General features: G+C 43.8%; 1 protein-coding gene and 1 long non-coding RNA gene across 2 annotated transcripts in view; both read right to left on the bottom strand.

Annotated features, from left to right (window-relative positions):
- ARHGAP44 (Rho GTPase activating protein 44) overlaps positions 1-25,707 on the bottom strand; it is a 184,475-nt gene that overhangs the window by 146,494 nt on the left and 12,274 nt on the right.
- Positions 1,788-14,684, bottom strand: LOC107182785. Its single transcript, XR_001513516.1, has 3 exons — positions 14,674-14,684; positions 11,470-11,475; positions 1,788-1,877 (listed from the first exon to the last, which is right to left on the bottom strand). It is a non-coding gene; the product is annotated as an uncharacterized LOC107182785 (long non-coding RNA).

The following is a 25,707-nucleotide window of genomic DNA, read 5'->3' as shown; positions in this document are numbered from 1 at the left end:
AAGGTATCTACTAAGTTATAAGGTATCTTCTTCCATTTTTAATTTTTTGAGGAATCTCCATACTGTTTCCCACAGTGGCTGCACCAATCTGCATTCCCACCAACAGTGCATGACGGTTCCCTTTTATCCACATCTTTGCCAACTCTTGTTTATTGACTTACTGATGTTAGCCAAATCCGACAGGTGTGGGGTGATATTTCATAGTAGTTTTAATTTGCATTTCTCTGATGACTAATGACATTGAGCATCTTTTCATATGTCTATTGGCCATCTGTATGTCCTCATTGGAGAAGGGTCCATTCAGGTCCTCTGCCCATTTTTTAATTGGATTGTTTGGTTTTTTTGGTGTTGAGTTTTCTAAGTTCTTTAAAATTTTAGATATTAACCACTTATCAGATGTATCATTTGTGAATATCTTCTCCCATTCAGTAAGTTGTCTTTTTGCTTTATTGAATGTTTCCTTTGCTGTGCAAAAATATTTCGTTTGATGTAGTCCCATTTGCTTAGTTTTTCTTTTTTTTACCTTGTCCAAGGAGACATTTCAAAAATATATACTGCTAAGACAAATGTCAGAGATTTTACTGTCTGTGCTTTCTTCTAGTTTTATAGTTTTGAGTTTTACAATTAAGTCTTTAATCCATTTTGCGTTTATTCTTGTGTATAGTTTCTTTTTTTGCAATTTTCCCAACACCATGTATTGAAGAGACTGGCTTTATCTTATCGTATATTCTTCCCTCCGTTGTTGTATATTAATTGATCATATAGTTGTGGGTTTATTTCTGGGCTCTCTATTCTGTTCCACTGACCTATGTGTGTTTTTATGCCAGTACCATACTGTTGTGATTACTATAACCTTGTAGTATAGTTTGATATCAGGTAGCATGATACCTATAACTTTGTTCTTTCTCAAGATTTCTCTAGCTATTTAGGGTCTTCTGTTGTTCCATATAAAATTTTGAATTATTTGTTCAGTTCGGTGAAAAACAGCATTGGTATTTGACAGAAATTGAACAGAATCTACAGATTGCTTTGGATAGTACATTTTAATGTTGTTAATTCTTCTTATCCATGAGCATGGTATATACTTCAATTTATTTGTATCTTCTTCAATTTATTTCTTCAGTGTATTATAAATTTTCAAATACAGGTCTTTTACTTCCTTGCTTAAATTTACTCCTAGTATTTTTTTATGCAATTGTAAATGGTATTGTTTTCTTAGTTTCTCTTTCTGATGGTTCCTCTATTCCCACTTTACAGAGTTTTTATCATGAATGAGTACTGGATTTTGTCAAATACTTATCCTTTATCCATTGATATGACCATATGATTTTTATCCTTCATTTTGTTTATGTGGTGAATCAAATTAATTAATTTGCAGCTACTGAACCAAACCTGCATCCCAGGAATAATCCTACGATATCGCAGTGTGTGATCTTTTAAAATTACTGAATTCTGTTTGCTAATATTTTATTAACAATTTTTGTATCTATGCTCATTGGGGATATTGGCCTATAATTTTGTTTCTTAGTAATGTATTCATCTGCTTTTTAAGTCAGAATTATGCTGACATCATGAAATGAGCTTCGGAGCCTTCCCTCCTTTTGAATTTTCAGAAATAGTTTGAGAAGAAGACGGCTTTATTCTTCTTTGACTATTTGTGGTGTCAGTTGTCACTTCTCTTTCATTTCTGATATTATTTATTTTGGCCCTCTCTCTCTTTTGATGAGTCTGGTTAAAGGTTTATCAATCTTATTTATCTTTTCAAAGAACAAGCTCTTGATTTCACTGATCTTTTTTTATTCATTTAGACTCTATTTTGTTTATTTCTGCTCTGATCATTATTACTTCCTTCCTTATGTGGCCTCGAGGCTTGGCTTCTCCATTGCAGCTGGACCAAAGGCCTGGGTCTCAGGTGTCGGAGAAAAACCAGTGCAGGCAGCCAGGGGAAGGAAGGCCAATTGCACGAATCTTCGTGCAACAGACCTCTAGTATATATATAAAAGGCTAATATACAAAGTGTCCACTCAGGAGTTTGAGAGACCGGGAGTTCGATCTCTTGCTATGATGTGTGCTGACCACCAGGGGGCAGCGTAGAACGAAGAAAGGCCCTGACCAGCAGCTGGCAGCCAGGGAAGGAAGGCCCCAGCTGGCAGCTGGAAGGCCCGGATCGGCCCTGATCGCTGGCCAGGCCTACGGACCCTACTCATGCATGAATTTCATGCACCGGCCTTTAGTGAGAATAAGAAGCTTCATCATGGTTGCTCATATGTGATAACCTACAAAACATCAATCTCATTACTCTACATCAACAAAACTCAGCTATAAAATATAGCATAATAATATAGCAATGACAATACACTAGACCTCTAGAGAGAAAAGTATTAACACATTAAGCACCCTGTCAGTCACCGGTGACTGACACTATACTTTCCATCCGGAAGACAAAACAGGCTGGGTGCTTAATGTGATAAACTCTAATAAATACAGATAACGATGTAAATTAAAGAGATACAGCAATTAGAAGCACTGGGCTATATGTTCACATTGCATCATTGATAGATCTGAAAAGCAGTGATATACTAGTATATATATAAAGCAAAAAAATGAGATCTAGACTACAATTTGTGTAAATGAAAATATCAAAAAAATACACGTTTTATAAAAACATACACACACGAAATACACATTCAAACTGTTTCTATGGGGAAAGAGAGAGGATTAAATAAATAACATAACAGGCTTACATAGACTGAGGATGATATGTACCATGATCTTAGAAGTTAGATTAACTTAACCCTCTGTACTGAAGGTCTGATGAAAAAAGGAAATAAAGTTTGGATTACCTGGTATGTAAGGAGGGCCACCAAACAGGTTTCAAAGTGGTAAATGGGTGTTGGGAATTAGGAAGAAGAAAGTATACTCAAGCTAATATTCTGATTCATCTGGCATTGCAGGCTACAATGGGCTGAAGTTGGGAGAGGTTAGTGAAAGAAATACCAATAATAAGTCTATTATCACGCATGAGCCCATGAGGATTTTTTTTTTTATTAAAGAAATAAAAATAAAAGGATCAATTTTGAGGAAACATATCAAGAAAGAATCAAGAGAATCTTGCAATCGAATGGGAATGATGGGGGTGGATGGAATGGGAATGGTGGGGGTGGAGAAGTCAAGGATGACTCCAAGCATTCTTGTTTTAGTTGTCTGGCACCAATGACAGAAATAGAAAACTCTGGAGACAGGGCCAGCATGAAAAGTTTGGTTTTAGAAATAGAAAATTCTGCAGAAATGGCCAATAAAATTTAAGAGTATTGGGAAATAAAAATGCAATTATCTCCTTAAATAAAGTCATGGTCCAATTACACTGGGAACAAAGTTGGCTCTGGTTACTATACCCAGGAAAATAGGAAAAAGACACAAAGAGGAAGACCAGAGAAGAGCAAATCCAATGATTAACTCAAATGGCATATAGGCTTCCTTATAAGACTCCTTAAAAGACAAGCTAAGAGTAGCCGAAACCAGTTTGGCTCAGTGGATAGAGCATCAGCCTGCGGACTGAAAGGTCCCAGGTTCGATTCTGGTCAGGGGCATGTGCCTGGGTTGCGGGCACATCCCCAGTGGGAGCTGTGCAGGAGGCAGCTGATCGATGTTTCTGGCTCTCTATGTCTCTCCCTTCCTCTCTGTAAAAAATCAATAAAATATATTTTTTAAAAAAGGAAAAAAAAAAGACAAGCTAAGAGTGACTAAATGAATTATAAAGAAGCAAATTTGTCAAAAATTAGAGCTATTTATTGAATCAAAAAGGAAATATTTATCAACAAAACATTTTAGAATTAACACAGAGAATGACTCTAAAGAGCAGTACATGCAGCCATCAAATGCATTATTCCCTTAACATTGGCTGCAGGTAGAAAATCTGGAAATCCATACAATCAACATTATTCAACATTACTGAGTGCCTTCTACATGTCCTGTACTGTGGGAGGCAACGAGGACACAAATGGGCTAAAACAGACATGGTCCCTGTGATGGTGAAATTGTTCTTGTTGTTAATCCTCACTCATGGGTATGTTACTGTTGTTGTTTTGCATTAATGTTTAGAGACAGTGGAAGGGAGGGGAAGAGACAGAGAGAGAGAAACAGTGATGTGAGAGAGACATATCTACTGGTTGCCTCCCACACGCATCCCGACTGGGGCCACAGATGGAATCTGCGACCGAGGCATGTGCCCTTGACTGGAATTCAACCTGCAACCCATCAGTCTTCAGGCCAATGCTCTAACCACGGAGTCAAACCGGCTAGGGTTTGATGGTTAATTTTATGTGTCAACTTGGCTAGGCTATGGAATCCAATTTTGGGTCAAATAGTAGAAGTTAGTGTAAAGGTATTTTTTAGATGTGAATAACATTTACATCAGTAGACTTTAAGTAAAGCAGATTACACTCTCCCTTAGTCCATTTGAGTTGCTGTAAGAAAACACCGTTGACTGGGTGGCTTATAAATACCAGAAATTTATTTCTCACCGTTCTGGAAGCTGGAAGTCCATGATCAAGGTGTCAGGTGAGGGCCCTCTCACTGGCTCATACACAGTCTTTGAGCTGTCTCCTCAAAGGGTGGGAAGGGGGCGGGACCTCTCTGGGATCTGTTTTATGAAGCCACTGATCCCATTCCTAATGGCTTTGCCCTTATGAGGTCCCATCTTCGAACACTATCACATTGGGGAACAGGGTTCCACACAGGAATCTGGAGAGAACACAAACATTCAGCCTATGGCCCGCTCCGCAATGGGGGTGGGCCTGTTCCAATCAGTGAAGTCCGTTAGGGAAAGGACTGGGGTCCCCTGAGGAAGAGCGCACTCTGCCTCCAGGCTGTCTTCAGACTCAAGACTCTTCCCTCAGCCTCCAGCCTTTCAGCCTGTTCTATAGATTTCAGACTTACAGATCCCACAATCACGAGTCAATTCCTTACAATAAATCTCACTTGTCTACATAGATACATCTTATTGCTTCTGTTTCTCTGGAGAACTCTGACAAACACAGTTCTTCATGTCATAAAACACAGTAATCAAATCAGTCTACAAGCAAGTATATATTTGGAAACTCAGATAAGCCTACAAAAAAGAAAAAAGTCTGACACTATAAGAACATAAAATAAGAGAATCTGACCTAAACGGGTTAAATGCCATGGGAAATCTTCACCAAAAGTGATATTTCAGCCAAGATTCTAAAAGAGGAGATAGGTAGGCAACAGTGTTCAGGTGGCAGAGAGCAATACAAGCAGATGGTAGAGCAGTGCAGAGACAAGAGGAGGGAGGTAGGAAAGGAGCTGCAAGGTTAAGGTCATCTGTGAAGAACCTTGTATGGACATATTAAGGTTTTCAGACATTACACTCTGAGGGATGTGAAGACACTGAGAGGAATGAGCTGATATCAGAATTGCATTCTAAGGACTATGTACTCCTACTACCCTGTAAGAAACAGAGAGGAAGAGGGCCAGAGTGCAGAATGGTGAATTGGAAAAAGAAGGTTATGCTATGGTCTGAATGTCTGTGTCTCCCCCACCCTGCCCCACCCCAAATTCATACATTAGAATCCTAACTCACAATGGTGACGGTGTTAGGACAGCCGTGGGCAAACTACGGCCAGCGGGATGGATCCGGCCCGTTTGAAATGAATAAAACTAAGGGAAAAAAAAGTACCCTTTTATGTAATGATGTTTACTTTGAATTTATATTAGTTCATACAAACACTCCATCCATGCTTTTGTTCCTGCCCTCCGGTCCAGTTTAAGAACCCATTGTGGCCCTTGAGTCAAAAAGTTTGCCCACCCCTGTGTTAGGAGGTGGGAAGTGCTTTGGTCATGAGGGTGAGCCTTCATGAATGAGATTAATCTATTTATAAATAAGCCTAAGCGACTATTCGACCATTCGACCGACTATTCGACCATTCGACCGTCCAACTTGGTAGCTATGACACGCACTGACCATCAGGGGGCAGACACTCCACACAGGAGCTGCAGAGCTGCGGTGACTTGGCAGCTGCGGCTCTCGGATGATGCACCGGAGGGACCCCGCTCACTCTGCAGGTGCCCTTTGTGCCCTGGTGCCATCCCAGGTGCGGCCGACCAGGGAGGGACTGCAGGAGGTTGGCTCCAGGGTGTGTCTGGCCCATCTCGCCCGTCTAGCCCCAGAGGGACCCCGCTCACTCTGCAGGTGCCCTTTGTGCCCTGGTGCCATCCCAGGTGCGGCCGACCAGGGAGGGACTGCAGGAGGTTGGCTCCAGGGTGTGTCTGGCCCATCTCGCCCATCCAGCCCCACCGTCCACCTTCTAATTAATTTCTTTCCAATGTGCACAAATGCATGCACTGGGGCATGAGTGTTCTTATAAAAGAGACTCCAGAGAGACACCTAGCCACTTTCACCACATGACGACATTGCAAGAAGGTGGAAGCTGTGAACCAGGCAAAAGGCTCTCACCAGAATCACGCAGGAAGCTGATTCCTTAATCTTGGACTTCCAGCCTCCTAACAGATAAATTGCTGTTGTTTGTGAGCTATCCAGTCTATGAAAATTTTATTATAGTAACCTGAATGAACAAAGACAGGCAGAGGTCAAAGTTCCTAACTTGTTGAAGTGAATGGCAGACACTACGACAGAGAAGCCTGGGCAAAAGATCATACATTTAGGCCTTGAAAATGTTGAGTCTGAGGTACCTTTAAACATCTACCTGGAGACGCCTACCTAAACCTGGCCCCCACGACTTCATTTCTAGATATTAGCTTCCTGAAAGGTTTCCCTCCTTCCACTCTTGCCTCTCTAGTGTTTATCCTGCACAAAGCAGGGAATATTATCTTTTAAAAATATCAGTAAAGTCATATTACTCCTTTCTTCTAAATTGTTTCCCATGGTGTATAAGGTCTTGAGGCTCTACCATCTGTAGCTCAAAGAGGGCTTGTGAGAAGTAAGTGTGAGTCATCTGCACAGAATGGTCACTGACGCCAAGGGCATGTAGGAAATTTCCCAGGGAGAGACTACAGAGTGATCCATGAGGAAATCCATCATCTCCTACAATGGAGACAGAAAAGGAATGGTCAGAAAAACAGGAAGAACACTAGCAGAATATGGTATCATTGAAGGAAAGGGGGAGAAAAAAGCCTTTCAATAAAGTGATCAACAATACCAAATGATCAAAGATGTCTCATGGACTTAGCATATGGAATTTCAAATTTCAAATGGAACCAGCATTTCATTATTCAATGTATCTTCTGCACGGCTCTATTGTACACAACTGTCTTTGTTTAGCTCTCATCACTTCCACTTAATGCCTAAGGTGATGAGACAATTCTGGTTTACAAAAGGCTTGCATTCTAGACTTTGGTTTCTTTCCATGAATAATTAACAGCAATGGTTTATTAATTAGAGTATGGCCTTACTTGTGCTCCATAGACCACTTGGCATTGAACTCCCTGAAGCACGGAAGTTTTAACCCAGGTGCCTGAAGGAACGCTACCATTCTCTCCCTCACCCCACCCCCAGGCCAGGGGAAGTCAGTGACAATCTATTGCAGGGGTCGGCAAACTGTTTTTGTATGGCCCACAAGCTAAGAATGATTTTTACATTTTAAATAGTTGAAAAAAATAAAAGAATATTTTGTAAAATGTGAAAATTACATGATCCTCAAATATCAGTTTTATTGGGACACAGTCATGCTCATTTATTTACATATTGTCTGTTACACTTTCACAGGGCAGCAGAATTGAGTAATTTGACACAAAGCCTAACATTTACTATCTGGCCCTGTACAAAACGCTTTGCTGGCCCTTTATACATCATCGCTTTCCTTGACCAAATCCAGGTTCAGACTCTTAATTCTTTTAAGGACAGTGACCCAGCAAACTATCAATCATTTGGAATTGGCACCTAGAGCGAATGAAATCCCAGAGGCACCCCAGCACCAACACATCAGGCTCTTACCTGTAAGTTGGTCATGAGATTTATAAATCTTCTACTCGTACTGTTAGAGTGACCGTGGAAGCTGATATGCAAAACCAAAGCAAACTTCAGGCTACCCTTACCTTTGCTACAAGTCAGTTGATCTATAACACAAAGTTCAGTGGGTTTGTTTTTTTAATAAACAACACTGAAAGTGAAATGAAACAGGTTGTATTGCTCAGAATATCCTATAAGAAAAAAAATAATGTTTTGCTTCCTATCTTGTGTGTGTGTGTGTGTGTGTGTGTGTGTGTGTGTGTTTTAATCTTCTCCAGTTGGTTTTTGGGGATCAGAGTTTGAGATCAATTGTCAGACACTTACTGTGATGGGTCTCTGGTTCACGGCTGACCAGGGAAAGCTACTGGCCTCTTCAGAGGTGTCTGTCCAACTCCATCTGTATCTCATTATACAGTAATGGGACCAGCTTCCTAACACTGCATAATATGCAATGCAATGAAATGTTGCCTTGAAGACATCAGGGCTGAGATGACTGAATATATGGAGCCATGAAAATTACTAGCCTCAAGGTAGGGTTGGAGCTTTTTGTGAACAACCTTTTGACCTGACTGTGACCAAGAACCAATCAAACAAAAGAACCCAGTCTCAACCTCAGCTGCGCTAGGAATGCTGTCCTCCGTCACTGATATCCAGGTAAATGCAAACATCTCATCCCTGCTCATCCCTATGCCTACACTTCTGCTTTTTGCTTTCAATCCTTCTTGAGTTGCACAACTTCCCTGTTTTCATTTGGGTCAGATTTGACCAGAACCTTCTGTTAGCCTACAATGTTGCTGTTTCTATCTTGGCTATCTATTCAAATAAACCCTAAATCTTCCAGATTGGTGAGACTGTCATCCATACCAAACAGTTTCTCAACTTCCACACTAAAATCTAATGGACACATTGGAAAGAGCATAAAGATTAGGGCAGTTAACCACAGTTAAAACACTTATGATGCCCGGCTGGTGTTGCTCAGTGGTTAAGCATCAACCTATGATCTAGGGCAGCCGTGGGCAAACTACGGCCCGCGGGCCGGATCCAACCCGTTTGAAATGAATAAAACTATTGAAAAAAAAGACCATACCCTTTCATGTAATGATGTTTACTTTGAATTTATATTAGTTCACACAAACACTCCATCCATGCTTTTGTTCCTGCCCTCCAGTCCAGTTTAAGAACCCATTGTGGCCCTCGAGTCAAAAAATTTGTCCACCCCTGATAGGAGGTCACAGTTCAATACCTGGTCAGAGCACATGCCCAGGTTGTGGGCTCGATCCCCAGTAGGGGACATGCAGGAGGCAGCCAATCAATGATTCTCTCTCATCACTGATGTTTCTCTCTCTCCCTCTCCCTTCCTCTCTGAAATCAATCAAAAATAAATAAAAAACTCTTGTGACTCCTTCCTCATCCTCACGGCTAAGAGACATGCATCCCGCCTGAGAAGCCTTAGAGCTGATCTTCTGTCTCCAACTGTCACAAGTGAAGGAACATGGACTCCTGTCCCAGACTGACACACCCTCATGTCTTCATAAATATTACACTGGTATAAAATAAAACCGCTATCACTCAACCCTCACTTACCCCATTATACAGCACCTTGGTGAATGTACCCATGTGGTGATGAGAGAACAAAGACTAATTATGATCCTATGTAATAAAAGCCTAACATGCTAAGTGTCTGGTTGTCCAGTCGGCAGTTCAACCAATAAAAGCATAATATGCTAATGATATGCTAAGGCCACTCAACTACTTGCTATGACATGCACTGACCACCAGGGGCAAACGCTCTGACCAGTAGGTTAGCTTGCTGCAGGGGTCTGGCCAATTGGGACTGAGTGAGATGGGCCAAACATGCCCTGGAGCACTCCCTCGGTCCCACCCCCACTGGCCAACCTCCTGCATCTCTCCCCGGCCCTGATTGTGCACCAGTGGGATCCCTTGGCCTGGCCTGTGCCCTCTTGCAATCGGAACCCTTTGGGGGATGTCGGAGAGCATTAAGGATGTCCAACTGACGGTTTAAGCTGTCAGTCGGACATTCCCGAGGGCTCCTGGAGGGGGCACAGGCTGTGCTGAGGGACCCTCCCCCCAACCCCCTGGCCCTGAGTGCACGAATTTCATGCACTGGACCTCTGGTTATGATATAGTCTTTTAAAAATAATATATATAGGGTGGGGCAAAAGTAGGTTTACAGTTGTTCATATAGAAAATACAATAATTAATAAATAATACGAGAATAAGGTGTTTTGCATACTCACAACTATAAGCCTACCTTTGCCCCACCCTCTGTGTGTGTGTGTGTGTGTGTGTGTGTGTGTTAGAACAGCTTTAAGTTCACAGCAAAATTAAGAGGAAGGTATAGAGATTTGCCACATAGCCCCACCCCCACAAATGCATAGCCTCCCCATTTTCACCATCCCCCATCAGAAAGGTACATTTGTTACAAATGATGAACCTACACTGATACACCATTATTATCCAAAGGCTACAGTTTACATTAGGGTTCATTCTTGGTATTGTATATTCTATGAGTTTGGACAAATGTATAATGACATGTACGTATTATAGTATCATACAGAGTACTTTCACTGTCCTCTGTGCTCTGCCTATTCATCCCTTCTTCCTCCACCAAATCCCTGGCAACCACTTTTTCTGTTTGTTTGTTTTTTACTGTCTCCACAGTTTTGCCTTTTCCAGAACATCATATAGTTGGACTCATACAGTATGTAGCCTTTGCAGATTGGCTTATTTCACTTAGTAAAATGCATTTAAGTTCCTCCATGCCTTTACATGATATGGTAGCTCATTTCTTTTCAGTGCTGAGTAATATTCCACTGTCTAGATCAGCCGTGGGCAAACTACGGCCCGCGGGCCAGATCCGGCCCATTTGAAATGAATAAAACTAAAAAAAAAAAAAAAAAAAGACCGTACCCTTTTATGTAATGATGTTTACTTTGAATTTATATTAGTTCACCAAAACACTCCATCCATGCTTTTGTTCCAGCCCTCCGGTCCAGTTTAAGAACCCATTGTGGCCCTCGAGTCAAAAGGTTTGCCCACCCTGGTCAAGATGTACCAGTTTATCCATTCACCTAGTGAAGGACATCTTAGTTGCTTCCAAATTTTGGCAATTATAAATAAAGCTGCTATCAACATCTATGTGCAGAATTTGTGTGGATATAAGTTTTCAATTTCTTTGGATTGGAGCCCAATTTCTGGATCATAAGGTAAGAGTATGTTTTGTTTTTAGATTTATCTCTAAGTTTTCCTAAATTTCATTTTCAATTGCTGACTGAAAGTATATAAAAGTACAACTGACTTCCATGTGCTCACTTTGCATCTTGAGAGTTTGTTAAGTTTACTTATGAGTTTGAGGACTTTTTCTCATAGATTCCTTAGTAGCCATGTCTTCTACAAATAGGGGAGATTTATTTCCTCTATAATCTGTATGTCTTATCTTTTTCTTGACTTATTACACTAACTGGGCTCTCTAACACCAAGTTAAATAGAAATGAAAGAGAGCATTCTGGACTTGGTTCCAATCGTAAGGGAAAAGCATTCAGTCTTTCACCATTAAAAATGATGTTAGCTGTAGAGTTTTCCTAAATCCCCCTTATCAGATTTAAATTCCTAATATTTCTAGTTTCGTGTTTTTAACATAAGTGGGTTTTAAATTTTGTCATATGCTTTTGTGAACATTTGTTCTCTCTTCTTCAATCATTTAAGTTGGGAGGTTGTATTGACTGATTTGTGAATCCTGACCAGCCACACATTTCTGGGATATTCCTGGTCACAGTACATTATTATTTCTATATGGCGTTTATTTATTTGCTGATATTTTCAAGAGTTCTGCACCTACATTCATGAGGGCTGTTGGAATATAGTTTTCTTTTCTTGTAATGTCTATGTCTCGCTATTATCAGGATAATGTTGGCCCCACAAACTAGCTGCAAAGGTTCCCTTCTATTTTCTGAAAGAAATTATGTAGAATTTGCTATCTCTTTAAATGTTTTGCAGAATTTAGCACTGAAATTGCGTGGACTTTTGTTTTTGGAAAGTATTTCATTTATTTATAGATATGAGACTATTTCAATTATCTAACTCTTCTTTGGTGAGTTTTGGTAATTTCTAGCTTTCAAGAAATTAGTACATTTTTATCTAAGTTGTCCAATTTATCTGAAGAGTTGTTTGCAGTATTTTTTAATCTTTTAATGACTTGTCAGGTCTGTAGTGGTATCCTCTTTTATTCCTGATATTAGTCATCTGTGCCTTCTCTTATTTTTCCATAATCAGTTTGGCTCCACCAACTTTACTGATCTTTTCAGAACATCAGCTTTGGGTTTCATTTATCCTGTCAACTGTTCTGCAATGTTCTGTTTCAGTAATTCCCATTCACCTCTTTATCACTTCTTTCTTTCTGATTGACTTGGGTTTATGTTGTTCTATTTCTATTTTCATTTTTTTAACACGTTGTTGTTGTTTTTAAATTTGATTTTGAGAGAGAGAAGGGAGAGAAAAAGAGAGATAGAAACATCCATGAGAAAGAGAAACACTGATCAGCTGCTTCCTGCACCCCCTCGAGATGTGCCCTGACTGGGAATCAAACCAGAGACCTCTTGGTGTATGGGACAACACTCAACCAACTGAGCCATAGCGGCCAGCCCTTCTTCTATTTTCTTAAGGTGAGAGCTTAAATGATTGATTAGAGACTACAGCTCTCTTCTAATGTAAGCATTTGATGCTATTAATGTCCCTCGGAGCATTAGCTGCATCCCGCTAATTTTGATGTGTTTTATTTTCATTTTCATTTTCATTCAAAATATTTTTAAATTTCCCAAGGAATTCCCTCTTTGGTCCATGAATTATTTAACATTGGATATTTTAGTTATCTTTCTGTTATTAATTTCTAGTTGAATTTTACTATGGTCAGAGAATATATTTTGTATGACTTCAAATTTTTTTTTAAATTTAAGATTTACTTTATGGCCAACCTTGGTGACTGTTTCAGGGGCACTTGTAAAGAGTATGCATTCTCTTGTTGGGTGAAGTGTTCCCTGAATGGTAACCAGATTCAGCTAGTTTACAGTGTTATTCGGTTCATCTACATCAGTGGTTCTCAACCTTGGCTGCACATTAGAATCAGCTGGGAATCTTTTTAAAATCCTGATTTCTGGGCCTCATCCTCCAGAAATTCTGTTTCTTTATTATGGGGTGGGGCCACAACATTAGTAACAAAGAAACAGAATTTCTGGTCGATGGGGCCCAGAAATCAGGATTGTAAAAAGATTCCCAGGTGATTCTAATGTGCAGCCAAGGTTGAGAACCACTGCTCTACATCCTCGTTGACCTGCTGGCCACTAATGCTACCAAAAACTGAGAAAGGAGTGTTGATGTCCCCCCCTATAGTTGTGGATTTGCCTCCTTCTCCTCCTAATCCTGTAACTTTTTGCTGCCTGTGTTTTCAACCTCTGTTTTCAGGTACGTACTCCTTTAGCTTCATTATGTCTTTTTGGCTGATTGAACCTTTTATCATTATGTAATGTCTTTGTATTTCCTGATCTAAAGTCCACTGTATCTAATACTATATATTCACTCTTCCTTTCTTTTGAATGGAGCAAGCTTGATAAATTCTTACTAATTCTAATTATTATTTGCAGGGTTTAGGATTTTTCTATATAAACAATTATAACTGAAAATAATGACAGTCTTAAGCTTTCCAATTTTCATAGCTATTTATCATATTCAGGAACTTTTTATGACTTATTTATTCTAATTAGAATCATAGGGATGGATATATGTCATCACTACCCTTGTATAGTCCCACATCACATTCTACTCACATTAATTTAAAACTTCCTCCTCTTTTACTCTAAAAGCTTATGCAGCCGTTTTAGCAAAGGGGTGTATGGTCACTGGTATACCTTTTTAACTGGGGAAGACTGTCTCCTTGCTCAAACTCATAGCTTCAAGATAAATAAAAGAGGTACAGTAAGAAAAAAAGAAAACCGTTACCTAGCCACCCAAATATCCTAAAACTCTAGGAGCTCAACCCCAGATCTGCCCTTTCTTTGACATTCTCTGTTAGCCTCCTGCCTTCATTTGAGGCGCCCCACCCTTTTCAATCTACCCCCATAGACAGCAGCTAAAGTTCGGGCCCAAACAACCACACCTGGAACCTAGCTCCCCCTTTAAGCTGCCTCCAGTTCTCCTCATTGCCTAACAGACCATCTCAAACCTGTGTTCAGTTCCCCAGCTCTCCCAACTCGTCTCCCCCGACACCTGACCTTCCCTCAACCTCCACAACACCCACTTCCTTCTCCACAGTCCCCCAAACCTCACTGACGGTCAAACGCAACATCCACTCCCACATCTCTCTCTGTGTCCCTTCCTACGGAATGCCTGCACTTCTCTTTACTTATCTCTGAAAGATTCCTAAAGGCTCACTTTCAGGTTCCACCTCCTCCATGAAGTTTCTCAAGAAACAAAAGAAAAGAGTTTCAGTGCACTGGTGGTGTTATTTGTATCTGGCCCATGTATGTACCACCCAGTGGCCAGTTTGGAACCTGGGCAGTGCCTGCCTTCAACTGGGTTCTGGTTTGCCAAATTTGGGCAAACCTTACCTTCTCTTTTCTGGTTCCCTCTCCTATAAAACAGTCATGGGGACTCTAAATGCATTAGGAGTTAACATGTGTGTCACAGTCCTCGGTGATCGCCCCATTCCCCCACCCCAAGTCCTCCTGATCTTTTAGTCGTTACCTCTTCGTTTCAGGCTGCACACGCTTGTTCACTATTCCCCAACGGGACTACTTCTGTATTGTTCCCACTACTGAACACAGGAGATGTTTACCTAATATGAGGGAAACTGCTTACTTCTCTTGCGGAACAAATATTGAGTATGTTTGCAAGGAATACGAAAGGCACGCATGCCTAAGCATTCGCCCGTAATGCCTAAAGGGTAATAACCATTAGGGGAAGGTTTCTCCTCCCTCCGCTATGATATTCCACAAGTCCTAGGAGATGAGGGAGAATCAAGAAAAACAGGACACTGCCCTAGCCGGTGTGACTCAGTGGATAGAGTGTTGGCCTGTGGACTGAAGGGTCCCAGGTTCGATTCTGGTCAAAGGCACATGCCCGGGTTGTGGGCTCAATCACCAGGAAGGAAGGAAGGAAGGAAGGAAGGAAGGAAGGAAGGAAGGAAGGGAGGAAGGAAGGGGGAGGGAAGGAAGGACATGATCCTTTTAAAAATCAAAGAGCCACCTGCAGCAGAGCCTCTTCTCACTTCTCTGTAAACAGGAAAGATGGGAGGTGGGGCAGGGGGGGTGTCACTGGAAATGGAGCCAGGGTTGCGCTGCAGTGTGCAGGGCGGAGTGCAAGATTGCACTGCAGTGTGCGGGGCGGAGTGCAGGGCTGCGCTGCAGTGTGCAGGGTGGAGGGCAGGGCTGCACTGCAGTGTGCAGGGCGGAGTGCAGGGCTGCACTGCAGTGTGGGGTGGAGTGCAGGGCTGCACTGCAGTGTGGGGTGGAGTGCGGGGCTGCGCTGCAGTGTGTGGGATGGAGTGCAGGCTGTGCTGCAGTGTATGGGGTGCAGGGTGGAGGAAAGGGGAACAATTTCCCCATAAGAATCTGGCCCTAACAGTGAGCCAGGGCTTACAACACCCACCACTTAAAATCTGTGGAAAGTAAAGGAGGTTTTTATTGTTGTTTTTAAAAAAAAAGTAAAGAGGAAGAACAAATCCATATAAAAATAAGAGCAAGAGGTAAATTAGAGAAAATAAGAAAGGTATCTACGCGAAGCAGTGTACCAGGTGAGTGAAGAATTCATCAGTGTGCACATATATGCCCGTGTATGCACACATGTGTGTGTGTGTGTGTATAAGCATCCTTGTCTTTCCCTCCAGCCTCACTTCAAGTAAGGGATTAATCTGTATCTGCTCAAGGTACAGAAAAGTGAGCAAAACAGGCTTGGTAGGTTTCTGTACGATGACATGACAGGGTGTGACCTCATGCCCCCACCCCCTCAGGAGGTGGACCGGAATCTGGAAGGCCCCAACGAGGACAGGGCACAAACATGAGGCTTATCACAACGGGGCACAGGAAAGCACAGCCACCACGATGGCTAATTACTCTGAGCCGGCAATGAAAAGACAAACCATGAATCAGTGGCCCTGACAGAGAAGGAAGCGGCTGCTCTTGCGAATATCAAAAAGAAATCCCCAATCTGACAGCACAGATCAAACAGAGGCATCAGGAGAGTCTGGCAGACACTGCTGTGGATAATTACATTTTTAACCAGCAATAAAAAGAGAACACGTACTCAATAACCGATGGAGAAGGACACAGCTGCTCCTCTGAACACTGAGCAGAAATCCCCAAACCTGACACCAAAGAGCTGAGGTCCGAGGTGCGAGTAAGCCTCAGGCGGGAGGGCATGTGAGTTCCTCACTGCACTGACACGCACCACAGGCCTGGAGACACTTCAGGCTCCCGCGGCATTCTGGGGCTCACCCACGGGTGGGTTTTGGTGGACAGAGACCGCCTTCCTGTGACCATGCCTTCGGGCTTGGTGAGCTGTGAGAGATGAGTTCTGTAGGCCTTACACAGGCAATGCACATTCATACAGCGAGTCCGAGAGAAGAGCAGCGCTGGCCAAGCAGACCGGCCGGACTGCAGCCCTGGCCAACAGGGAGAGGTCAGGAAGCCTGAGACCCAGTAAAGCAAAGGCCCGGTGCCCTGCATGGACCCTGCCGTGTGTCATGAGTGCGTGGAGAAAAGCAGTCCTCCGACAAGCAGGGACTGTTCTAGAACACAGCATGCCCACCACTTCTCCAAGTCTGCAGTGTTTGTTAAGAGAAATAAGGCATTTCAAAATGCAAAAGGTACAGCTAGACACTTGGTTACAGGCTACCCATTCTTGTGGCTTAGTCACATGCCATTTAACGATGGGGATATGTCAGAAATGTATCGCTACGTGGTTTCGCCATTGTGAGAACGTCGGAGTGTATCTACATAATCCTAAACGGTATAACCTACTACACACCTAGGCTATGAGGTACAGGCTGGAAGCCTGCACAGCATGTTGCTGTACAAAACAACCTGAGGTTAAGTCAGCACGAGAGAAAATGATGCAACCAAGTGACAGTAGTAAACACGGATGCATAAGGTTGCTGCAGCTCTATGGGCTGTACTTTCATATGCCTGGCAGTGTAGGCCTGTGCACACCGGCATCGCCCAAACACGTGAGTGTGCACTGCACCGCAATGCGGGGATAGCTACGAAGTCAGCAAGCGGCAGGAATTTTTCAGATCCAGCACCACTCCTAGGATCACCATCGTCTCTGCAGCCACTGCTGACTGAAATGCTATGCGGGCAGGACTACAGTAACCTGTTTAAAAAGTTGAGACTAGCTCGCACATATAATGAGAAATGCAGTCTCCCTCCCTCTCCTGTTCCCACCCACCGAGAGGCACTGTTGGCAATTTAGTATATTCTTGCAGAGATGTTCGATGCATTCATGAGCATGGCAACTATACCTGCCTGGGAGCCTATTCACATTTTGCAGAAATGGGGTGGAATACCACCCACGAGGTCTGCGTCTTGCTCTTCCCACAGGTCAGAGTATCTTGGAGGTGGCTGTGTATTGGCACATTCAGATTTGATTCAATAGTGTTCCATCTACAGATGCCCCACAGTTTGAGTTAATAATTTTTGAAGAATAAATTCTACACACATCCAGGTCTCTTAGATCCGCATGACCCCTCTGCTGTAATGCACTTTCCTCTCCTAAGTCTTCATTTCTATTTTTCCCTCCTCTCCATCCCATGCTTCCCTCAGAGGTCCAACTTAAATCACCTTTATTCCCAGAATCCTGGTTGACTACTGAAGCCATAAGCAATAGTTCTGTCCTTCCAATCAATTCTAACCTTTCAAACTCTCGTAGGACATTAGTAAAAACCAGCCTCAAATACCTGCAGTGTGTCCTGGCTTATTCTCACTGCTGGAATCTAAGCCCCTTGAGGGCAGCATAATCTGACTTAACCATCTTTGTTTGCTTCCCAACCCCCGCCACAGAGCGTGGCACACAGCAGGCAGAATAAAGGCTGTTTGCTGAATGGGAAACGTGTGCTCCGTGGGTGCTGTGGGTTGAACTGTCTCCCCAGAACATCTGATGAAGTCCTAACTACAGGCACCTCAGAACGTGACCTTAGTGGGAAATAGGATTGTTGCAGATGTAAGTAGCTACGATGAGTTGTACTGGAGGACATGGACCCTTAATCCAACGTGACTGGTGTCCTAATAAGAAGAGACCAGAGAGAGAGAAATACACGGGGAATGCCAGGTGATGACAGAGGCAGGGACTGAAAGGATGTGTTACAAGCCAAGGAGCACCACCAACTGCTGGCAACAGCAGAGGCTACGAGCCAGTTCTGACACTACTGTCTGATATCAACTGGATGTGAAACAATTCGATTCTGTCCTGAGTTAGTGGAGACTCCACATGTCAAGAACAAAGAACTTCACACAAGACTGCCAGCTGTAAGTTTTGGTTGTCCCCAAGCCACCCATAATTATGCCCAACTGGCTACAAATTCAGGGTTTCCCATAACTCCCTCTGGTTCAATATCCATTAGAACAATTCACATAACTCACCGACAGCACCACTCTTATAATTACAGTTTCATGTTCATGTATATAGGTTATAACTGAGGAACAAGCAAATGAAAGAGATGCTTAGGTCAAGGTCTGGGGTGGGGTGGGGTGGGAAGAGAGGCTGAGCGTCCATGACCTCTCTTGGTGAAACCCAGGTGCCTTCCCAAACAAGGCAGCTCTACTGAGCCTCGGTGTCTGGAGTGTTCACAGGGGGCTCCAATCTGCAGGCAGAAGGGACTACGTCCTGGGCCACAACTGCACTCTGTCTCTCCTCTTGCCCCTCCCCGCCATGGATGTTGGGCTGATCCAAAGTTCTAACCTTTTGATGCTGTTATTGGTCTTTCTGGGGACCAGCTTCCATCTTGAAGTTATCTAGGGGCCCGCCATTAGTCACCTCATTAGCATAAGAGAGTATGAAACAATCACTCAAGAAATTCCAAAACGTTTTGAAGCTTTGTGCCAGAAACTGAGCCAGAGGAGGAGATGGTGTTTGTTGTACCACAGGAAGAAACTGATTCTCCCCCACAGTCCTCAGAGAGCATGCCCTGCCCACACCTTGGATTCAGACTTCTGGCCTCCAGATCTGTGAGAATAATTTTATGTTGTTTAAAGCACCAGGTTTGTGATCATTTGTTAGAGAAGCGGTAGGAAATTAAGAGTGGATGGAGCAAGGCTTTGCCTTAGGACAGTGGTTCTCAACCTTCCTAATGCCGCGACTCTTTCATACAGATCCTCATGTTGTGGTGACCCCCAATTTCATGGTTACAAATTGAACATAATTAAAGCACAGTGATTAATCACAAGAACAATATGTAATTATGTGTTTTCCAATGGTCTTAGAAGACCCCTGTGAAAGGGTCATTTGACCCCCAAAGGGGTCGCGACCCACAGGTTGAGAACCTCTGTCTTAGGGTAACACTGCCATTAAAATGTATTCCCTTGGTTTCCATACCATCTAGTATTTCCTGACACCCCCTCGGGCCATTCTTCAGCACCCTCTCTTCTCAGCACTCTACCCTCGTCAGTGTTTCAGTCCACCCACCTTCTGCTGGTTCCTAACGCCACGGTCTCCTGGACTGCGCTCTGAAGCTCCAGAGGGGTCCTCAAACTTTTTAAACAGGGGGCCAGTTCACTGTCCCTCAGACCGTTGGAGGGCCGGACTATAGTTTAAAAAAAAATCTAAGAACAAATTCCTATGCACACTGCACATATCTTATTTTGAAGTAAAAAAACAAAATGGGAACAAATCAATATTTGTATTTGCATGTGGCCCACGGGCCGTAGTTTGAGGACCCCTGCTCCAGATCCTCAGCCCAGCTGCCTGCTGGACTTCTCCCTCTGCATGTCCCACAGGCTCCTGCTCAGACACGGGAAGCCCATTCTGGCAGGGATGTCCGTCCATCCTCTACTCAAACCCAAACTTCAGCAGCAGCTTCAGCTCCTACTGCTCCCTCAAGTCCACCAAGGTCCGTGGTCCAACATCTTCAAGATCTCCGGACCTCTCCATGCCCCACTCCTCATGGCTACATGTCTGATCTCATTCGGATCATCTATCTACTCTCCTAGTCAATAGTAGGGTCTCCTAGCCAGTCTCTGCACCAGGCTTGTTGCCCTCATTGGTTCTCTACCAGGCATCCAGAGTCCTCATTCTAAAACCCAGACCTGACCTTGCTCACTCCCATTTAAAACAGCACAGCAGCATCGTACACTTACCGAGGGTTTGTTCTGTCCCAGAAACTATTTTAAGTACTTTATGTGTAATATTTATTTAAAATGTCATAGAGTAGAAAATATCTCCATTTTGCAATAAGTCAAGGGAGGCTTATACAGCCCAAGTGATTGTGCAATTCGTAAGTGATAGAGGCAAGATTTGAACTTACAGGAATCGGACACCAGCACCCATGCTCAGAACCCCAAAACAGTGGGGAGAGATCAATACTTTACCATCGGTCCTCGGACAAAATCCAAACTGCTGACTCGTGCCTTATAAACAAGGTGACCGCACAATTTGTCAGGTTTTCACCTGCTGTCCCTGGCACTAGTAATTGCGTGATCATTCTCCGAAGTGCCTTGTTTGGACAATAAGTTAGATGCCCATCCTAAAACCCTCACGCCTACTCCCAGTGACTTTCCAAACATACAGCACTTATTTTACTTCCTTGAGGAAGCCACATTCTGCATTCCTTGGCATTCACACACCTCATTCCCTCTTTCCTTAGCCTGCTAACAATGCCTCGCCCCTCGGGTCTCAGCTGACATGACTTCCTCCCAAACCCCATGCCAACCAAACTCATTTATGTTCCCAGGGTCCCATGAAAAACCCGCTATCAAAGATTGTCTCTATTACTTTGTTATAAGGACTCATTTCACTGCTTTCCTATTCACACTCACATTCTGGCAGAGGACTTGGCATACAGTAGGTGTAGTGGACACCAGACCCCCTCAGGAATGAAGCATTCTCCTCAGCTACTCAGGATCCAGCAGGTGACCACCAGCAGTGTCTATCCTGCGGCACTGCTTTGGCTGGTGCTAGTCACATGATTCCCGTGACTGGCCGAGGCAGTGGTCTAAAGGCTCTGTCCCTCCTCCCAAGCTCAGGACAACTCTGAAGAGACCTCCCAAGCTCCAGAACCCAGCAGAGCATCCGCTGAGGCCTTCACTGGGACATCACAGCTCAACTTCTCCCTTCGCCTGGCCTGGACCTGCTTCCTTTCACTCCCTCCACAGGTGCTGATGCTGAGAGCACTCCACAGTGAGCACTTGCATGTTATTCTCATCATCCACTTCCCAGGACCCAACCTGTGTCCGCAGGTGATCAACAGATACGTGTTTAATGAATGGCTTCTTTACTAAGTTGCCATCGCGTACACTTTCCTCTTGGCACACACATCTATTCAACGGCATAGGTATGGCTTGCGAATGGCGAACCATACTTCTGAATTAAGGACAACTTACTATGGACTAACTGTAAAGCAGTGTCATATTTTTTGCTAGTATAGTAAAATCTTGGAGCTCATAAAGGCATGATTACAAGTCTGCAGCTAAGTATTTAGCATGGGAACCTCGATTTAGTGGTGACAGGAAGAGAATCCACTCTGAGACCTGTGAGGGCAGCACATACATCCCTGGCAAGGATCTGCTCCTGTTCTTTGGAAAGCACTGTGGGCAACATGACAGGAGGCAGTGGAGTCAGCTGATCCCTGCAAACACTCACAGCTTCCAGCCTGGTGAGAAAACAGAACCAGCAGCCCCGAGAAATCAAAGCAGGATGAAATCGGCGACATCCGAGAACAAGCAGAGATCTGAAAATGCACAAGGGAGAAGCAACAGAGGGGAGACGGAAAGCAGTGACATCTGACTTGAACTCTGAGAACGCATTTGACAAACAATTCCTGAGTCCCTTCTACATTCCAGGCACTGGGCTCAGGACCTACCGACTACCTGGCTAAGAGAGAGAGAGATGTACGCGGAACTAGAATACAACACACCAAGCTTACACACTCATGTGAACATGCTGATAAACAGAAAGGAGAGGCAGCAGTTTGATCAAAGGAGAGAACATTTCCAAAGAATATCTGAACTCCATTCCCAATGATATAGTCTACAAACTCTAGTGTGAGGATTGGGTGACCCATAGAAAATGGTCTTCACACTCAAAATGTTGGGTTCAACCAAGTCACAGTGGACACTGTTGAATGTCCACCCAGAATGCTCTGCTCCTTCTTCCATGTGAACAGAACTCTGATTTGGACCCGGTATCCTTCCCTCCTCCCTAAAGGCCTCCTGACGTAGAAGGGGCTTTCCCCACCTCTACTCCTGAAAGGGTCTTGATGGCTCCAAGCCAGTCATCACAATCCTACCTCCTCTGCCAGCGACCAGGTCAGAGATGCAGACTTCAGCTTCATCAGCCCACCATGCCCCTTCCTTTCAACATGGGTTAAGGTCAATGGTAAACACGTGAAATAAATCGGTTTAAACTAGAGGAAACGACTCTGGACTTCTGACTGGGACCATCTGGCTGCTCCTCTTGTCTTAGTCCATTTGAGCTGCTGTAACAGAATACCTGTCAGGTATTCAGGTGGCATATAGAAAGCAGAAACTTCTTTCTCACAGTCTGGGATCTGGGAAGTCCAAGATCAAGGTGCCAGCCGATATGGTGAGGGCTGCTTTCCGGTTCTCGGTGGTGGCTGCTCGCGGTGATCTCACAAGGTAGAAGGGGCGGGAGCTTCTAGGACCTCTTCTATAAAGACTCTAATCCAGACAAGAGGGCAATGCCCTCATGACCTAATGACCTCCCCAAAGCCTCACCTGCTGATACAGTCACCTTGGGGATTCGAGTTTCAACATCTGCATCTTGGAGGGACACAAATATTCAGACCTTAACACCTCTTTTGGTTTAAAACGTGGAAGCAAAGGAACTCAGTTGCTGCTGGCAGCTGTATGTTAACCATGAAAAAAGCCAGTCTGAGGAAAAAGCCCACACAGAGATGAAGGCAAAGCAAAGCGGAAAGATCACAAGGCACTTGGATCTCCTCCTTGGGCCGACGTGTCACCTGAGGCCAAGTTTCTTTACTGTTTAAAGCTCCCTGAATTGGTATCACTTACAACCATCAGGAGCAGCCTCAGAGATACAAATGACCAACAGCCTTCTTCCCTGCAGAACCTCTCGAGCCTTAAATACAAAGAGAGGTTGGAACTCTCTAAAATGAGTCTACAGTGGGCTGCGTTCCCCAGTCCCAGGGTTCCCCCCACAGAGCACGACTTCACAAAGAAGGAAAAGCCATTCTCCTTTCCACGTCTTCAAAAACACAGTCTGGCTCTGGCCTGTGCTGCAGGAAGTCAGGGAAGAGACTCAAGGCGAGAACCAAACAAGGAGGGCCCTGCAATTCGTGGTCACGGGTGGAGAAACAGGCTGTAAGTGAGAATCGGATGAAAAGGAAGACGCAGACCAAAAGTGACCCAAGGATAGTTTTGTGGAAGTGACTGGATATGTAGGGTTGAGAAATGACTTCTCTGAACACCAGGAGACACATTCCCTACATCGCTGCTAATTCACAGGTCCTGGCAAACTGACCAAGGTCGGGTGTTTGATGCCATGGATTGGAATTTGGTCGGCATCTGGGCATCGTGAGCAGCCAGCGTCCCTTCCCCAGCCCTTGGGCAAAAGCCTCTGATTTTCCTTCGGGAACTGCCTCTCCCCTACTTCATCTCTGAGGACTTGCAATCCAGAGAACTGCCTACTCTCCCAGTCCCTACGGGATGGTTGGGTCACATGGTCCAAGCGAAACCAATTAGACTCTCTTCAGTGAGGGAATCATCCAAGCAACCCAGCGACAGAAAGCAACTGGGAAGCAAGCCCTCCGCAGAGGCTGCCCGTCCCCCTGCAGCAGGGGCACTGCTGTCAGTCCTCTGCTTCTGTGAGCCACCCATCCTCAAATCTCCCTCTTCACTCAGGACCCAGAGTCCATGTCTGCGCTGCATCCAGGGAACCCCAACTGGTCACAGGAACCACGAGGCCTCCGTCCCCGCTCAGGCACCCCAAATCTCAAAATGGAATGTGTCTTTAAAACTAGCAGCCCTGAAGGTTCTTCACATGCCACTTCCTAATATCAGACTGTTTTATTGGATAAAATGAGATCTGACAGCATGTCCTTCCCAGAGTGCAAGGATAAGGTGGTGCCCATGTTAGAAGCTGAAGAGAGCTTCAAACACATTTCTTTTTTTTCTGTTACCAAGATCATTCTAGTGATGTGTGGGACATAAACCAGATAATGCTGATGGGGAGCAGACCTATTAGAAGACTATTTCTATAGTCCAAAGGAGAAATGATGAGGATCTGTCTAAAACAATGGCAGTGCACTGAAAAGTGGGGATAGATTGAGAGAATTTGAAAAGGTGCAATTGACAAGTTTTGGGCTAAAGTAGATTTGGTGAGAAAGAAAATACATCTGAAGTCACTGGAGATCCGACCAATAATTTGGTTCAACGGAACTGTAACCAACGTGACCACTGAACTCATAACCCCACGATGCACACATGCACCCTCTGCTATGTCACATGCTTGCTGAAGACCATGTTGGAGATTCCCTCCAGTTAACTTTTAATTTTTCTCATTAAAGATTCTCTCTAAATAACTGTTGTAACTATCACAATCTATTTTCTAATACAAAGTTAGAAAGAGGATCACAATTTTTAAAAAATATATTTTATTGATTTTTTACAGAGAGAGAGGGAGAGGGATAGAGAGTCAGAAACATTGATGAGAGAGAAACATCGATCAGCTGCCTCCTGCACACCCCCAACTGGGAATGTGCCTGCAACCCAGGTACATGCCCTTGGCCGGAATCGAACCCGGGACCCTTCAGTCCGTAGGCTGATGCTCTATCCACTGAGCCAAACCGGTTAGGGCAAGAGAGCTTCAAACACATTTCTATTTAGACATTTCAGGGCCCCAAACTTACAACATCACTATAGGAAATTCCAGCTACATTTTATATTCACCTCTTTGTTGTGAGTCCTGGGAGGGTTTCTTGTTTGTTGATTTGTTTTCTTAATAAAATACATGTTTATTTTTTATTTTTTCATCTTCACCCGAGGATATGTTTATTGATTTTGAGAGAGAGAGGAGCATCGATGTGAGAAACATCAATTGGTTGCCTTCTGTAAGTGCCCCGGCTGGGAATCGAACCCATAACCCTTTGATGTACAGGACCATGCTCCGACAAACTGAGCCACCTGGCCAGGGCAAATACATCTTTATCCTCAAGAATTTGAAAATTGTTAAAAGGTAGAAGCAGCAAGAATTCAGATTACTCATAATCCTCCCCAGAGATAAACAGGCACGCGGAGCCTTGCAACTCCCTTTTGACCCTGTGATTCCACTTCTCTACGCGTTTTAAAAACACGGTGCAGTCTCAGCTCTGTGCTCACTTCTGTATCCTGTTTCCTTATCTTAAACATCTCCCACAAGCTCTTACATTTTGGGAATGTTATAAAAATACTGCACATGACAACAGTACAGCTGTCCCCAAACTTAAACATTACCTAATGTTAGACACACAGTCGCCCCCTTTC

Source organism: Myotis davidii, unplaced genomic scaffold (genome assembly GCF_000327345.1).
Source record: "Myotis davidii unplaced genomic scaffold, ASM32734v1 scaffold37, whole genome shotgun sequence".
Lineage (NCBI taxonomy): Eukaryota > Metazoa > Chordata > Mammalia > Chiroptera > Vespertilionidae > Myotis > Myotis davidii.
Note: the sequence above shows the minus strand (reverse complement) of the source record. Positions and strands in the feature narration are given on the sequence as shown.